At 40.4% G+C, this 12,829-nt stretch overlaps 1 protein-coding gene across 9 annotated transcripts in view; it reads left to right on the forward strand.

The window, feature by feature from the left end:
* The window catches only part of LOC143135426 (NACHT, LRR and PYD domains-containing protein 3-like), a 331,615-nt gene that overhangs the window by 218,172 nt on the left and 100,614 nt on the right, over nt 1-12,829 (forward strand). The window lies entirely within an intron of this gene.

The following is a 12,829-nucleotide window of genomic DNA, read 5'->3' on the forward strand; positions in this document are numbered from 1 at the left end:
TGCTAGTTGACATCTTATTATCATGTAGCCTATGATCGCTAAACTTTGATTATTTTTAATGTAGCAATCGTTTAACTAAGTTCAGCTGCGCTTGTGGCTCATCTGTGGGCACACAGACCAAGAACACGGAAGTCAAAGACACTCGTACAATATACACACAGGACGCAGCCACACCAGCAAGAAGGGTCACACATGAGGTAGAACTAAGAAGGTAATTACGCTACACTAAAACACGTAAATAAACAGTAAATAACAGCACAAACACACACAAAACAAGCCCAAAGTTCTCCCAGAACCCCCCAGCATGTAACTGCAGGAGCCAAAGCACACAGTCCGAGGCACCGATCTTACAGCATCATAAATAACTAAATGTTCATTAAAATACAGGGTGCATAAGTATTCATACCCCTATGTTAAATTCCCAAAGAAGTGTCACCAGATTAGTAGTAGTCTTAGGCTGCCCGTGACCAGACAGCAATATAGGTTAACCTTTGCATAATTAAAGATAAATGGCAGTAGGCAGTGCAATCAACCAATGAGGCAAAGGGGCTCAAACTTGTATTACAAATTTATTATATAAATAACAGTCAATCATATTGAATTCCGTTAAAATGTATGTCAAATACAACACTGTAGTAAAACGAGACCACAGCCAGTACCGCCGCCAGCCACCAGCAGCGCCAGACGCCCCACAGCAGTCCCCACAGTCAGCACAGCACAAGCACAGCAATCACAAACGAGCAGGCAAACAGCAGGCGAGTTAGTAGCTTCAGTGTTCTCCGGCCTATCCTAGCCCAGCAGTCATCCGCACGGCAACCCACAAATGTTCCAATCGCTCGATACCTTACCGCAAGTCCTTCACAGATTGTAGGCTACTCAGCGCTCACCCGATCACCAGCAGCGATGTAATCGCTCGGCTGAAACAAAGGAGACTTTTGGCAGTACGGAGCAAACTACCACTGCTAATACACGTTATGTTGTTCGAGGCAAACCAAGGGAGCTACTCACATTGCCGGGTGCAGACCAAATCTGCCACCCGGAATATAGCTTTTGCGTGGATGCCGAAATCCTGGAACTCCTCTGCTGTGTGTCTGGTTGTGTGTCCGGCTGGGTAGGCCACCTCTGGCTCGGCCGCTGTGTCTTGCAGTTCTGACTTGATTCCACTCTTTCTGTCGATCCTACACATATAGGGAGAAACACTCCCACACACACCTGTTCCCCCTCATTTAATTAAGCAGCCCCCTTCCCAGGTTTGATTGAGAGTCTGAGTCTGTCAATTGTCAGTTTGATTCAGGGGCAGCCGTGAAGGGAATATCAAAAGTCCACACGTGAAGCAAACAAAAACACAGCACACAGGACACAAATAAATGCATTAAAATACTACAAACGTGAAACATACTTTGCACACCGTGACAGAAGCAGGCTGATTTTTATTTTTAAAGGACAGTTATTTCATGGATCCACATCCTGACAAAGTTCCCTTCGCCTTTGGAATAAAAATAACCCCACATCATCTACTAATGACACCTGTAACCCTCCCCCAACCTAGAACGTATCCCAGCGTTACAATTGTTGCAGTGTTGTGAACAGAGAAGTGTGTAGCCATTTCAGCAGCAGAACGGCTGTCTGTGCCTGCCCTGTGGGGGTAGAGATTTTTGTAGACTTGTTGTCATCTGTCGCTCAAAAATAATGTGTTATGAACTGTATTATTTTGTTTAACTAAATTGAGCTTGAGGTTTTCAAAAACATTGGTGGGGACAAAAAATAGTGAAATCATACTAAATCTGATAGGGGCCCCACCATCCCCAGCGAAATCGACGCCTATGATTGCGACACAGGTGTGATGCTGTAAGACGGGTGTCACTTGCGCTCAAGCCTTTTCGGTGCTCACAGTCCAGGACTAAAGAGTCTTAAACTCCTGGCCCGTGGGCCAAATCCGGCCCGTGCCCCGCCCAATTCCGGCCCACGGCCTATTTCAAAATAATAATGTAATTCGGCCCTTGAGGGTATTTTCAATTGCGACAAACAACGACACTGATTAAAATAGACGATAGATCCAAGTATGGTGACAAATCTCATTTGTACTCTCCTCCACTAGTTGCTAGACATCCAGAGCTTGATTCAAGAACAAAATCGCTGCACACAGTTTTCAGGAAATACAGTGTATTAGCCTACACGCGAGAATGACGCAGAAGCGATGCTAGTTTTGCACAAATTGAAGCAGTAATAGGCCTACACCAAATGTTGAAAAAACATTCACGTGTGATGAAGTCTTGGGTAGGCTATGCTATTCACCTATTCTGATTCTGAAGGAGAATATCTGCCTTTTGGAGATTAAGATCGATCTATTGACAGTGATAGTCACGGTGCGTCTGTGAATGGAGGTGCGTCTTTGCGTACGACAGTGTCCACTAAGCATACCATGCTTATTTCGACCCTTTGCCCAAAACAGCTCGAGGTGGCAGTGGTAATCGTGATGATAGTGTCCGTAATGGACGTGGTACAGACAGCTCTAAAGAACTACAAAGTCACCCGCGATAGGAACTGATTTGACCAGGCTACTTTATTGTAGGCCTATAATAATTGTTTGTGGAACAGGCTGGTAATAGTTTACTATTATTACATCTTAGGCCTACTGTTTTCCTGTTAATTTGTTATTTGGGTAATATGACAAAAAGAAAGTAAACCTGCTCAAATATGTTCAACATCCAATATTTACTGAAGGTGCATAATTTGAGGCAGGCACGCGCAGAGAAGGGGGGCTACAGGGGCTCTAGCACCTGCCCTTTTGCCCCTTTGATGTCCAAGTGCCCTTTTGACAAGACCCGTTTTTTACTTTTTAAAATGTGTAATACTTCCGCTAGTTCCAACGTGAATATTCGCTAAAATGTCTCATTAATAGTTTGTGAAATTAGAAATTTACAAAAATATCAATTTTCTGTGTTAATTGAAATGCCTTGCGGCCACCAATCCGTGACGTCATACATTCAGTGAACTCTCAGAAGGTGCATGCAGGCACAGTGCTGCAGGAGACGTTTGGGAGCACGGTAAGGTCGCTTGGCAGTTAGCCTATCTGAACATGCAATAGTATTCAGCTTAGAGATAGAGAATAAAATGTTTAAAGTTGTTTCATGTTTAATGAAGTAGTAAGCTATCAAACCCATTTTAACCATGTCATGGTCCATCCATTTAAATAACCTGGCAGCTTCGAAAATCTAAGGCTGGACGTTAATAACATATTCTGTTTAGGTTAATGTTATAGTAGCTTAGGTTAGTAGACCTAGTTCATAAAACAGAGCAGGCAAACCTTTTCTAAATCATCATAAGCCGACGACATAGGCTACTGTAGTTGTTTAACTAACCCAACTCCACACGTCGTTCTCTGTTTACAGTAGGCTGCATTACGCGTCATTTCACTCAGTGGCCACACGCACAGCACGTGAATCTGCAAGACACCAGCTTGCTAATGGTGGTAGTTCACTGTGATAAACATTAAAATTATAGCCTGACAAGCCAGACTAGGCAATAACATATTTGCTGCCGCTAGGGTGCGTCTAGATTTCTAGGCTATTAAAATTAGCTTTGAATTTAATCAATAAGATGTAGCCTTATAGCCTATGATCTCTGTGTAGACAATAGCCTAATGAAAACTGAAAAGACCTATCTGTCTGTGCCCTGGCTACAGTAGGCCTACAGTACATGCACTCCTATTGAATTTTCAGAACCAAGGAGAGAAATTAGAAAAATGTGTTACAGCTCTGTCTGCTAATTACACCCATTCTTCTTGATACATAATGAATAAATATGAGAATGTATAAAATGTTCATCAGTACATTAGACTACTTTGCAAATTGCTAAACCATATAATAGCCTGTCCCACCATCATCATTGAAATAGCATAATGCTAGAATTTAAATGCAAAAAAAAAAAATGTCCAGCTCAGGTTCAGATGATTAAAGCTTTATAGGCTAGGGAATGTAAAACTTAAGTTCCAGTTTACACCATTCAAATTGTGTGTATCTTTTCTAGCTTTCGTATGCATTATGTTCTAAAAAAAACATATTATATTCTGCAGTGCAAAGATGCCCAGTAAAGACAAGTTTTAAATAAAGTTAACACGTTTTCTGAAAATTTTGTTCCATGTGCCCTTTTTTAAAAATTTGAGCCCCTGCCCCTTCAAAGGTCTCTGCACGCCCCTGATTTGAGGTGCTTGCCATCCAGTGGCAAATTAGATGGGTACATTTACCCCCTTCATAAACTTTTGTTTATACTCAAAGATTTTTACATTTACAGTAGGACTTTATCTCTGACCACTTTCAAGCCATGGTCTTTTGAAACTTTGATATGTTTAACAAGTTATGAGAGGAAAATATTTTTATTTGGTGTGAAACACACACATACCTGTTTTTATGTTTTTTTTGTTTCTTTTCATAATTTTAATTAATATTTATTCTATCATTATTTTATAGCATAGGTGTCTAAAAATAGATAAAAAGACTTGCATTTTCTATTTGCAGTTTTGTATTTGAAAAAAAAAAAAACATTGCATTTTAGGAAATAGCCATTCTTTTTTGTATTATTCTTTAACACTGAAGCGGCCCTCCAATCAGATGACGTTGGCAGAAGTGGCCCCCAGCTCATTTAAGTTTGAGACCCCTGAGTTAGAGAGACTGGCTGGGCCACTTCAGGGAGACTAAACCCAGGGATGACCGAAGCACTCAGATAACTTTTAAACTTTTTTATTATGGAGCCCAATCGACTGACGTTTCGACGCACTGCGCCTTCCTCAGAGTCAAACCATACTGGTAACATTGCAGAGATAATAAAGGTGTGATGCTTTCTGGAAACAGGTGTTACAACATAGTGGTTTAATTGCAAGTTGCGGTGTAGCAACATCGTTGCTAACTTTTCTAGAAACGCACCCCAGGTCGTTCTCTCTCTCTATCTCTCTCTATCTCTCTCTCCCACAAATGCACTGCTGACTAACAAAATACCGATGCACTGTTTGAAGTTCCACTGCTTGCTATTAAAGGGAATGACAGATGTCATTCTGATTGGTTTAAAGGCTGATACGCCCAAAACACACCCATGACTGATTAAGAAACGTATGAAATAGTCATTCTTAAACCATGCTTTACTAAAACCTAGCATAGCCTTCACGCATTTGCACTCGTCTATTATTTGAACTCATTGGCAAAGTGAAACTAACTTCACCAAGGAGTCAGTCAACGACAAGACAGTTATATGCAGTTACTTTCACTATTGACTGACAATGGGTTACCACCGAAAACATAGGCTGGAAAAAGCAACACTTACCCTAATGTTGCTCAAATGACTGAATAAAACAACATTGATCCTGCAGAGGAGTTGCTTATATCTCGTGACCGTGCGTCTTCAGCTGTGCTCCATACGTGTCTCTCGCCTCTCCCCTAATCACTTTTAACCGTCATTACCAATTTGCAAATGATTGTGAATAACTACTCATTATGAGATGTACAGTATTTCGTAATATCTTTATTCTAATTATGTTTCCCATTGTAATCGTGCAATTTGTAATGCTTTGCATGGACGTGCGCTGGTGTGCGTTCATGAATGATAGAAGGATGGTGCGTGCACCTGCTAATATGACTGTTGCGCTCTTAAAATAGCATATGAACAACGCCATTGACTTCTGACCAGGTTTAGGTGGTGTATGATAGCGATTTTTAGACAACGTGTCAGGCCCCTCCCTAGGTTGTTAATTGCCACACCCCTGGGCGCAATGTTTAAAAAATAAACGTGCAAAAAAATGAATTAAACTTTGCGCGGATGAAAAACGAGTTTTACGCCATACGCTGGTGTGCAAAATACAGCCCCATGTGTTTTAGATCCCAAAAATAGGGCCCGTTATGTCTTTATCGCTGATCCAAGCACTTCAATACAAAAATGAAAAGTAACTTGTAATTTGAGTAACTTAATAACTAAGAGTACTTTTTTACTTTTACTCGAGTAGGTTTGTCCAATTGGAATATTTACTTCTACTCAAGTAGATTGAGTAGATCCTTAGACTTTTGTTTAACCCATTTACTCCTAAAATGCCTGCTAAAAACGCCTATAGAATCCTATGGCATTCTAGACTAAATAACCCTATTTCCTGAGGGTTTTCTGAAAACATACTAAAAATTGTCAACGTCTACCAAAATTTAATATCTAAGCCTCTGTAGCACCTAGAAACATGAAATAAAAAGCATGCTGCGCTACGCAGCATCCAGCGGGAGGGTCAATGTTGCGCTACGCAGCATCCAGCGGGAGGGTCAATGTTGCGTCATGCAGCATCCAGCGCGAATGGGTTAATTATTGAGAGTTATATAATTTGACATATTTTGAAAACTTGTGCAGTTGCATGTCGCCGCAGTGTCTGGCTTTAAATGTAGTTCTCCATGTATGCCCGCACCAGTAGGCTAATTAACAGCTTTTATCCACATAAATAGTTGCACTGAGGAATGCAAACTCACTATTTTTGCTTTTAACACGTCAATGTGTAGTACCGTAATTTAGCCGAGGTTTATACAATGATTTTGCAAAATGTCTTCAGTTATGAGGTCAATACCCCGCAACAGTTAATATGGTATTAATGTGGTTTTGTTTTTTAACTTGCATAAAACACTGTCCAGCGGTTTACATACAATCTGAGGGCAGGATTATGCAAAATCTATCTACCTATCTAGTAAAGTGAAAGGGAGGGTGGGGTGCGGGCATCTTTCGAGGACAGTTTTATATTATATAGCTTCATAGTAAGCTATCAATTTAAAGTGAATTTAAGGGCCCTCCTTAAAGGAGAATTCCAGTGTGATATTGACCTAATGTGTGTTGAAACATGATACCGAGTGTGAACATACGTTTCTATCCAAGAAATACTGTATGATAATTAGGGCCCGAGCACCGAAGGCGCAAGGCCCTATTGTTTTTGTAAGGATTATTATTATTTTTTTTTTCACTATTATTATTGTTATTCCACTTTTTTGCTTTCCTGTTTTTGAGGTGGTTAACATGGTCGAAAAGTCTTGAAATTTGGCACACACGTCAGGTATCACACATCACAGTTAGGTACAAGAGCTTGACCCCGGGCGTGGCCCAGGGACCCGCTAGCGCCCCCTTAGGTGACTGATCCCGTGGTTGGCAAATATTTTGAGGTGGTTAACATAATCGAAAAGTCTTGAAATTTGGCGCACACATCAGGTGTCACAAAGCAGCTAGGTAAAAAAGCTTGGCCCCGGGTATGGCCCAGAGACTCGCTAGCGCCCCCTTACGACCCCTTAAATGACTGATCCCGTGGTGGGCATATACTTTCAGCTACACACACCAAATTTGGTAGGTGTCTGTATCTCCCCAAGATGAACGACTTTCGTATGTACAATGCATTAGCCACGCCCAACAGGAAGTGAGGTATTTGGGATTTTGTGCAGACTAATATATGATGAAATATGTGATGAATCATGATGCCAAAAGAGGTGCTTCCCATGTAGTCTAGTCGTGATTTCATGAACCCAGAAATGTTGAGTACCCTAAAGTTTTATTGCAGAAATGTCATCTATAGGCCTAGTGGGTGGAATTCAACTTGGTTGCCTAAAGTGGCAATTTGCATAATTAGCATAAATAGGCAATTAAGGCGAGGCAGTACAGGTGAATAGGGTAAAAAAATTAAATAATAGATATCACCATGAAACTTTCTGAGTTGATTACTTATGTTAAGATGAGAAAAAAATGTATTGCATGTTTTTTATATTTTAATGTTTACATATGCAAATGAGGCCCTATCTCATTAAAAATGCTCTAATTTGCATACACACAAAAGCAGATAGTGTGATAAAGCCAGGCTCAAAATTGTTTTTCCAAGGTAAACACATGTACTTGGTTGGGTGAGTTGGTGAAAACCTTTAAGGCGAGACACTACAGGTGAATAGGGTAAAATTTTTAACAAGCAGATATTACTATGAAACTTACCCAGTTGATTACTTACATTAATATGAGAAAAAAATGTATTACAAGTTTTCTGTAATGTAATGTTTACATATGCAAATTAGGCATTATCTCATTAAATATGCGCTAATTTGCATACATTTTAAAACAAGAAACCTGAGCATTGGATACAGCCAGGTTCAAAATTATGTTTTCATTGTGTTCAGATAATAGATGTTGAAAAAAAATACAGAGGGATTAATGAATATCTACTTTAGTTATCCTGTAAATCAGAATATAATGTCAATAGCCATAAAAAATCGATTTTTGCCATGTTTTTAGGCATAAAATGTCATGTAAGTCAGGCTAGGAATAATATATCAACAAACCCCTCTGTAAATATCTTCGAAATATAGTTAGGCATAAGTCTAGAAAGTTTGGTGTATGTAAGTGCTTCTGAAGTGGAGTTTCCTTGCTCAGAGTGGGAGCGGAAACTCGTTTTGTGAAAACAGCCTTGAAAGACAGCCAATGAGATTCCGTTCTCAGCCTAGACTCGTCTTTGAACTTTCGCGATTGGTTGCTGATACAAAGGAAGTGTCCATATATGGATCACATAGCTTGATACAGGAAAAACAGAGCTTTCCAACGGTACTACACACGATATGTTTTGGGTCACAGTCGCGGGAGTGCATGCAAGGTTAGAATGCTAACTTTTGCTGAATTTAGGATAAATATACAGGCGCGAGTAGACACAATATAATGAAATAAACACCTAAATGTGTAAATCGGACTTTTTTGTTGTAGTAGTGTGACAGAATACATGCTAAGGTAACAGACTAGCTCAAAATCTCGAAATTGACCAGTGCATGAAAAAACGATGTTTTCACCTGCCGTGTCTCGCCTTAAGAAACTTGGTAAGGAGGCAGTGTTGACCTATGGACAGACAGATTAAGAAATTAAGTGTGCCATGCAAAACTAGAAAAGCACTCCGAGAGTGCAGACCTCCGCCAAGCGAAAACATAACCGCCTCCTGGATTCAGACGGTGATCCAGATCACTCCCAAACTTTTTGAGTTATCTTGCGAACAAACAGATGAACAGACACACAGATAAACAAACAAACAAACAAACAAACAGACAAACAAACCCCGATGAAAACATAACCTCCTTGGCGGAGGTAATAACTATATAACAGCATGCACACACACAAACCCACAAGAACTATATACAATATGCAAAATAACTATATCCAGCATGCACACGTACACAAATGCACAATAACTATATACAAGAACTATATAGAACATGCAACGCACGCGCGCACGCGCACACACACACACACACACACACTGTAAACTATATAACTATATACAGTATGCACACACACGCGCACACACACACACATACACACACACACACACACACACACACACACATATTTAACAACAACCACACAATCCCACTCAATAGCCTTAACCATCTTCATCATTTCTTTCCTCATTCCCTTCAGTCTCATCATCTTCTTGATCTTTATTGCAGCAGTGGACCTCACCCCCTTCACACTTGCAATAGTCAGTGCAACTGAGACTTGCAGCATGGCAGCTGCAGTTTCCTTTGTTGCTTTCAATGTGCTGCAGCTACAGCTGGTGACATCAAGCAAATTTACTGGAGCCACTGCCTGAATGGCAAGAGCGGGCATGACAGCCCCTTCACTAGCAACCTCCCACCCAAACTGTGTGATGTCTCTGGCCTCTGCAGGAGGCTCTCTCTGACCTGCAGCCTTCCACAACATGACCTGAAGATGAGCATGCAGTATGTGCAGCATCAGGTTGTCATCTGTTGGAGGAAGCTTTTAAGCTTACGAGGCTTTTTGCTGCGACTGTAAATCTGGTAGCGAGTGTTGTTCATTGAGACCAGGAATGGTATTTCCTAGGAGTACTTTCAGCGCAGATGTCTTACCCTTCCCACAGGGATAGGAGGCAGTGTCACATCCCATTGGAAGGGCAAGACATCTGCGCTGAAAGTATTCCTAGGAAATACCATTCCTGGTCTCAATACAGTGCTTGGGGAACCTGATACCAATCATAGTGACCTAAAAGATACTGGGACCGAGTTCTTTGTTGCACTGTATGGGCAGAAGAAGGCCAAGTCGACGAACAACACTCGCTACCAGATTTACAGTCGCAGCAAAAAGCTTCCTAAGCTTAAAAAGCTTCCTCCAACAGATGCCAACCTGATGATGCACATACTGCGTGCTCATCTTCAGGTCATGTTGTGGAAGGCTGCAGGTCAGAGAGAGCCTCAGTTGTAGTCAGTCAGTTGTACTGACTATTGCAAGTGTGAAGGGGGTGAGGTCCGATGCTGCAACCCATTCACAATACAATAATAAAGATCAAGAAGATGATGAGACTGAAGGGAATGAGGAAAGAAATGATGAAGATGGTGAAGGCTATTGAGTGGGATTGTGTGGTTGTTGTTAAATGTGTGTGTGTGTGTGTGTGTGCGCGCGTGCGTGTGTACATACTGTATATAGTTATAGTTTACTGTGTGTGTGTGTGTGTGTGTGTGTGTGTGTGTGTGCGCGCGCGTTGCATGTTCTATATAGTTCTTGTATATAGTTATTGTGCATTTGTGTACGTGTGCATGCTGGATATAGTTATTTTGCATATTGTATATAGTTCTTGTGTATAGTTATTGTGCATTTGTGTACGTGTGCATGCTGGATATGGTTATTTTGCATATTGTATTTAGTTCTTGTGGGTTTGTGTGTGCATGCTGTTATATAGTTATAACCCAAGGAGGTTATGTTTTCATCAGGGTTTGTTTGTCTGTCTGTTTGTTTGTTTGTCTGTTCATCTGTTTGTTCGCAAGATAACTCAAAAAGTTTGGGAGTGATCCGGATCACCGTCTGGATCCAGGAGGCGGTTATGTTTTCACTTGGCGGAGGTCTGCACTCTCGGAGTGCTTTTCTAGTTTTGCATGGCACACTTAATTTCTTAATCTGTCTGTCCATAGGTCAACACTGCCTCCTTACCAAGTTTCTTAAAGGTTTTCACCAACTCACCCAACCAAGTACACGTGTTTACCTTGGAAAAACAATTTTGAGCCTGGCTTTATCACACTATCTGCTTTTGTGTGTATGCAAATTAGAGCATTTTTAATGAATAGGGCCTCATTTGTATATGTAAACATTAAATTATAAAAAACATGCAATACATTTTTTTCTCATCTTAACATAAGTAATCAACTCAGAAAGTTTCATGGTGATATCTATGATTTAAAATTTTTACCCTATTCACCTGTACTGCTTCGCCTTAATTGCCTATTTATGCTAATTATGCAAATTGCCCAAAGTGCAACTTTAGGCAACCAAGTTGAATTCCACCCACTAGGCCTATAGATGACATTTCTGCAATAAAACTTTAGGGTACTCAACATTTCTGGGTTTACTATTGGGCCTATGGGGATCACGACCAGACTAATGGGTGAAAACGCATGAAATTTGGCACAGACATCAAGTGGTACAGTGAATAGACAGGGATAAAAGCTTGGCACCGGGCGTTGCCCAGGAACTCCATAGCGCCCCCTTATGTCACTGTGACTTGTGGTTGGCATATAGTTTTAGATACACACACCACATTTGGTGGGTGTATGTAACTCTTTTGTATTAACATGCCATTAGCCACGCCCACAGGAAGTGAGGTAATTGAGCTTTTGTGCGTTGTGGACATGATCAATTTTAACGTACTCCTCCTAGACGGTTGATCCGATTCATGTCAAAGTTAGTATACATGACGCCGAGATGTTCCTGATTATAAATTGTGAAGCTTTTTTTTGATATGTTGTAATTTGACAAAAGGGCGAAATTATTAATTTTAATACCCTTCCATATAAACAATAAATGTGTCATAATTCACCATACATGGCTCGAAATGTTTTACATTTCTAAGGTCATTGAAGACAATGTTAATGATAATATTCACATGCCCATAATGCATGTTTGGCATAGCGCCACCAACTGGCAACAAAAATAATGACAATTATACTGATGTCATATGATCAATTTGAACATACTCCTCCTAGACGGTTTGTCAGATTCATTTGAAATGGGCCTGCCTGGCATAGCACCACCAAGCAGGAAATGTGCCAGAAAATGGACAATGCCTTAAGTGATTGATCTGAAACTGTGGATATCATTATTGTGATGATATTCACATGTGTAATTTCCATGCCTAACATAGCGCCACCATCTGGCCAATCAAAAAGTGTATCAGAAATGTTCTTTGCTTAAAATGAATGGTCTGAAATTTCTCAGGTTAATATATATTATGATTATGATGACACCCAATGGGCCTGCCTTGCATTGCGCCCCCACCTGGCCAAGCAAGTACATGTGGCAGAAAATAAAATACAAAAACAAATAGCACACGCATCAAATATGTACATTTCACAAATGCACCACGTCGGTGCTTTGTTGGATTCCGACATGTCACGAGTTGTGGCCCGCAGGTGCTCGGGCCCGCCATTGCCGCTTGCGGATTTGGGTTCAACAGGAAAGCAATGAACAGAGTGTTATGTAACATATTTCACATTAAAGTACTATTCTAAAATACCAGGTTAATAATGTTGAAATATGGTGTAAATGAATGGCAAATACAAATATAAAAGCACTTTTGCTCCCATTGCTGTCAGATGAAAACAATTAGATGAAAACAATGTTATTATTTTTGAATGATTAATGCTAGATCCTTGGAATTTTCAGGGATCTACACTGTTAAATGTTTTCAATGTCTAAAATAATTGTCCAACAGTTGCAATATTGATAAGTTATCACTTGCTGAAAATTGTATATAGGAAAATTTGGAGTAACTTTTGGCCACAGTATCTTCACA

Source organism: Alosa pseudoharengus, unplaced genomic scaffold (assembly GCF_046254945.1).
Source record: "Alosa pseudoharengus isolate Yale_2024_CS ecotype anadromous, Long Island Sound unplaced genomic scaffold, YU_APseudo_1.1 YU_APseudo_1.1_scf_1, whole genome shotgun sequence".
NCBI classification, from domain to species: domain Eukaryota; kingdom Metazoa; phylum Chordata; class Actinopteri; order Clupeiformes; family Clupeidae; genus Alosa; species Alosa pseudoharengus.